Raw genomic sequence first — 6,000 nt, 5'->3', positions numbered from 1 at the left:
CAGCCTCAATTAATGGCCATTCTGGGGGCCAATGCTGTGTAGAGATAACAGATATATCTGCTCCTGTATCTAGGAGGCCAAGAAACTCTCTGTCCTTTACTTTCACCTTTAAAATGGGCTTGTTAAGCTTAATGGAAGTGCTCCAGAACACCTACTGGGTGTCAGTGCTACCAAAACCTCCTTGTTCCCTGTTTACTTCCTGGATGTTTGGTGCTACATAAGGTATAAGAAGGAGTTGAGCAATATGGGTCTGAGCAGGGATAATATGATACCCGAGTGCTCGAAGCATAATTTTTATTTCCCCTTGATAATCTCAGTCAATAACTCCAGGTTGTATAAGAATGCCTTTGGTGGTTGCACTAGATCTTCCTAAAATTAATCCAACTAACCCGGGGGGTAAAAGCACCCCAGTGGGAGCAGTAACTACTTCATCTTGCTCTTTTAAGATAAGGTCGCTGGTGGTGATCAGGTCCAACTCTGCGCTCCCCTTTGTGGCTGCACAGAGGTTGGAGACCCAGAGTTGTCCTGTGCCCAATACAGCTGGTTGTTGTTGCTGTTGGGACTCCTGTTGGGGTTCAGGGCACCGGACCTCGAGTTCCTCCTCCCTTTTCCCTGCAGGGGAGGCAGCAGTTTCCCATCTTTAACATACATAGATCCGCACTGATTATCTCAGTGCTTGCCTTTGCAGGGAGGACATTCCTGAATAGGCACTTTCTTGCCTTTGCTCCTGCATTCCTTTCTAGTATGCCCTGGCCTTCCACAGTTAAAGCATTTTATATCGCTCCTAATGGCCACAGCCAAGCAGGGTTGCTTTGTGCCGCTCTGCCCCTACATTCTGGCAGGCTTTGATGTACTGACTAATATCATGAATATTCATCCTAACTGCTGAGAGGACAGCCTTGCAATCCTCATTAGCATTCTTATAGACCATCTGCAGCAGCAGAGCATCTGCAATATCCTGGTTCTTGACCTGTCTCTGAAGGGCTTCCTGAAGCCTGTCAATGAAATCTAAATAAGGCTCCTCGATTTCTTGACAGATGTTAAGAAAGGAGCCCATAGTGCGTAGCTTAGCTTGGCTTTGGGTACTGCCCTAAAGGCACGGAGTGCTACCGCGGAACATTGAGTAAAGGTCTGTGGATTCATTCTAGCCTGTTGTTCTGGTCTACTATGTTGTCTGAGCCTGAGAAGCATGTCAAGATTAACAGTGCCATCTGCTCTTCCATTCTCAACTGCTTGTTGATGGCAGTGGACAATATATTCAGAATGCAATCTGACAGTGAATTGACCAGGAGTGAGGACTGCACTTGCTAATGCAATCCAATCACTGGGAGCCATGTGATAAGCTTCCTGTTACAGCAGTTAACAGTCCCACCATATAAGGGGAGTGAAGCCCACTATCTTGAATACTTTTCTTTAGATCCTTAAACAGTTCATGGGGTAGAGGATTGTGCACAGACTGCTGTTCCCTTTGGGTTACTATGGGAAAGGCAGAAAGTGAATGCCAGTCCCCATTTTTGGCCACTTCCTTAAGGCAGTCATGCATAGTAGTTGTTACTGGTAAAAGTGGCTGATTAACTACGGGTGATGAAAAATCAATTTAATGGTGCCTGATTATTGGTGTTGTCCGCCCATGGAGGAGCAAGAATAGGAGGAGGAGGTGAAGGGGAAGGAGGAGGAGGGAGCATTTCCCACTCCTTGGGTTGTTCCTGAGAAACTCCCTGCTCTGATGATTCTGCCTCCTCTGCCACCATCTCATAGGGCTTCTTAAGGTCCGAATCAGAAATATGGAGGGGGGTCAGGGCAGTCTGGACTAACCCCCAGGTTAAAAGGTTGTGATGACCGATCGGGGTTCCATTCTCTTGATGCCACTTTAACTTCTGTCCTACCTTTTCCCACATTTCTAAACCTAGAGATCGCTTATCAGGAAACCAGGGACTATATTTCTAAGCGGTTTGGAGTAAATAAATTAGATTTTGTTCTCTTATCTGACAGCCTGCGGCCTTGAGGAGCTGGTGGAGCAATCTAAAATATTGCTTCTGTTCCTTAGAAAGACCATTCCCCATGATTGGGGGCCAGTATGAATGAGTCTGGACTAGACCCTTTCCTGCCAGAACCATGACCACTGTGAATTTCCTTCTGTTTCGGTTTCGCTCCCTCCTCACTTTATAGTTCTATTACTAACTAGTGAAATAAATGTAGTGGGTCAAAGTGTGCTGCTTGTGAGGAGAGCTCCCAAGGCTGTTACCCCTTGGTCATCCCTGCCTCTCTTATGTGCCTCAGTTTCTCTCCCAGTTGTCTAAAACAACTGGGAGGGCTTGGAGTGCTGGATGACTTACCCCTACATCGCATGTCCCCGGACATACCAGAAATTATATTAAGTGATGGGAGTTCCCTATCAGGCCCCTGCATGTCACGGGGATTGACCCCAGACACCTCTGTGAGGTCCTTCCTCATGTAGGGATGCCCAAGTGCTCGAGCCAGAGGGAGGAATGCCTCTTTTCTTTGGCACTCAGCAAGAAGTCAAGATGCTCATGAGTGGGCTACAATAAGAGTTATCTGAGGGAAACTCTTCTGACTACTAGAAAAGTGCAGAAGGGGCAAAAGCACAAAATCCACAAAAAGTGGTGAAAAATGAACCTTTTCTCTTTTCTCAAGCACGCTGGCGGCCTTACTGAAAGATGCGGTGCCGCTGTCCATAGGGGGATGATAGCACTGTGTCCTGTCCTCTCAGGTGTGCCGTGCATGGCGAGCGTTTGTAGCCATTCTGGTGAAGCAGCTCCCAAGTTGAGGGACCCTGTTTGGGTGCCAGATGTAGGGGGACTTTGACCCATGAAGTTCCCCAGAGCAGCAGATGAAATAAATCTACCAACACATGATGTGCATGGAGAGAAAAGGCTGGCCAATTCCTCAGAGGAGAAGGGCCCTGATCTCCTGTTTTCCTAGGCTTTTATTGAGTTCAGCAGGTAAGGGAGCACATGGCATGCGCATGCAGCTCACCCATCAATGTCACAAAGTGTTGATCAAAGAGGAATAGATATTGTTCAGAAGTAACAATTGCAAGAACATAGGGGTCTCTTTAAATCAGGGTCTGTTAGACAGTATGATGCTAGGTGGTCAGGACAGCCTTGTGCTTGGAAACTAAACATCCAGTGTACGTTAACTTGATTAACTAGAAGACATTATTCTTAGCAGGACAGGCTTCAAGAGAAAGAATGCACTATTTTTCTTCAGGTCTGATCTCCCCAGGGGGCTGCCTGTGCCCATATGGGATCATGCCTGCTGGGGAGCATTCCTGTTTTTCCAGCTGAGGCTTATAGGTCAGCCCTTGCTCACGGGCCGTAGGCGGCTGGGGGGCAGGGGTGGGGGGCGCAGTCCTTGATACCAGGTAGGGCGGTTCCCCACACAAAGGAGTTCTTGTAAGACTGTCGGCTGATTTCTCAAAAGAAACTTTGCAGGCAAGAGAGGACTGGCAAGAAGTATTCAAAGTGATGAAAAGCAAGGATCTACATGCTAAATTACTCTATCCTGCAAAGCTATCATTTAGAATGTTAGAGCAGACAAAGTGCTTCCCATACAAGGTAAAGCTAAAAGAGTTCATCATCACCGAGCCATTATTACATGAAATGTTAAAGAGACTTATTTAAGAAAAAGAAGAAGATAAAAACTATGAACATTAAAGTGGTGACAAATTCACAACTATCAACAACTGAATCTGAAAAAGCAAACTAAGCAAACAACCAGAACAGGAACAGAATCATATATATGGAGATCTTTTGGAAGGTTATCAGCTGGGAGCAGGAAGTGGGAGAATGGGGGAAAATGTGCAGGGATTAAGAAGCATAATTTGGCCCTAGCTGGCATGGCTCAGTGGATTGAGTGCTGGCCTATGAATCAAAGGGTCATAGGTTCGATTCCCAGTCAGGGCACATGCCTGGGTTGTGGGCCATGTCCCCAGTAAGGGACCTGTGAGAGGCAACTACACGTTGATGTTTCTCTCCCTCTCTTTCTCCCTCCCTTCCCCTCTGTCTAAAAATAAATAAATAAAATCTTTTTTATAAAAGCATAATTTGTTGGTACAAAACAGGAGGATGTTAAGAATAGTATAGGAAATGGAGATGCTAAAGAACTTATATGCAAGACCCATGGACATGAGCTAAGGGGGGATTGCTGGAGGGAATGTGGGTACCAGGCAGAGTGGGGTAAATGGAGAAGGTTGGGACAACTGTAATAGCATAATCAATAAAATATACTAAAAAACTTTATTGATCGTGTTTTAACTATAAAATGTAGTTATACTTATAGTGTTACTGAGAAGATTGCGATAATACAGATAAAATTTGTAATACAGTGCTTGGTTCCTGGTGGGTTGTTGCTTAATGGTAACTGTTGTTTGTAACCTCTAAAGAGCTATTCAAATAATGGTTTAAACAGCTGGAAGGGCGGATAATATGCACAATTATTATTTTAATTTAAATGTGTAATTTGTGAGGTGACTGCTGTAATACCCAAAATTTATTCATGCTTACTATATGCTAACCATAGTTTGCAAGTTTTTAACATGAAATCAAGTACATTTAAATAATCCTAATGCTAAGAATTAAGCGCTACTATTACTCTCACTTTTATAGAAGAGGAAACTGGGTCACTGAAAAGGCAAGAGGTAGAGCTGAACTTGAAATTCAGGTAGAGAGCTACAGGAAATTCAGGAAGAGTAGTTAAACATGGTTTTACTAAATGTTCACTAAAGGTTTGAGTAGCTTCTTAATGCAGCCCTGTAATCCTGCTATATTTCCCTGTACCATTCTCAAATTTTAGTGTCTAACAGAACCACCTGAAAGGCTTGTTAAAAAACCGAGTAAAAACTCTGGTACCACTATTTCTGATTCAGTAAACTCACTAGTGGGAGCCCCAAATGTGCCTTTTCTAACTAGTTTCCAAGCAATGTTGATGCTGCTGCTCTGAGGACCATACTTTGAGAACCACCAGCCCTAATTCATTCATTTTCCTACACTGTTTCACACTTTCTGCATGATCCAAAAACATCCAACATTTTCTCCTCCTCTGCTGACAATTTGGCTTATTTTCACTGAGAAAATAATAAAGACAATTTCTATATATTCTCACCATATCTGTGGTGGTACCTGCATTTGTACTTATATTTTCTGTAAAATAAAGTAAAAGGAATCGGATTCGTTCACTCAACAAATTTTTAAGTGCTCACTGTGTGCCAGGCACTATGCCAGGCCTTGGGGGATACAGCAGTGAATTAAAAAAAAACAAACCCACCCTCATGAAGTTTACAATTTAGTTATCCTATTTTTTTTAAAATTTATTTTTAGAAAGAGGTTAAGGGAAGGAGAGAAACATCGATGTGTGAGAGAAACATCTGTTGGTCCCCTCTCATATGCCCCATGTGCCCTGACCCAGAATCAAACTAGCAACCCTTTGGTTAGCAGGATGATGTCCAACCTGAAACTAGAAAAGCCAGTGTTTGCACTGCCTGTCACCTACCAGATCCAATAAGCAGAGATAGGGATTGAATCTTTATAGGTGCTTTATTCAGATTGTCAGCAATCTAAGATGGAGGGTTTGTACCCTAACAGACCATCTTAAATTCCATTTTATACTGCCCTTTTTATAAGAAGAAAAATGTAGGTAAGGGGTTTGAAATTCAGGGGAAAAAATCAGAAAAAAGCTGCAGCATTCTTTCATTTGTGTTCTCAGCAGTGGTCTTTATCTGTGCCCTGGGCAGTGATCTTTATCTGTGTCCTGGGTAGTGGGTGTCTCACACTGGAGTACAATGGCTCAGATACCATCTTGAATACTTGAGTCCTCCTGAGGCACAAAGGTGGAACTGCTTAAGGTCTCCTGGAGTCAAGGTGGGTCATACCTTCAGTTCCTGAAACAATAGCTTTTTGCCTACATTGATTACAAAGCTTAGTTATTACCTGAAAATAAAATTTTTCCAACATTTGAGTCCCTCATCAAACCCAATGAGCC

Source organism: Pteronotus mesoamericanus, unplaced genomic scaffold (assembly GCF_021234165.1).
Source record: "Pteronotus mesoamericanus isolate MK-2021 breed Mesoamerican mustached bat unplaced genomic scaffold, CSHL_Meso_final contig_42, whole genome shotgun sequence".
NCBI classification, from domain to species: Eukaryota; Metazoa; Chordata; class Mammalia; order Chiroptera; family Mormoopidae; genus Pteronotus; species Pteronotus mesoamericanus.
Note: the sequence above shows the minus strand (reverse complement) of the source record.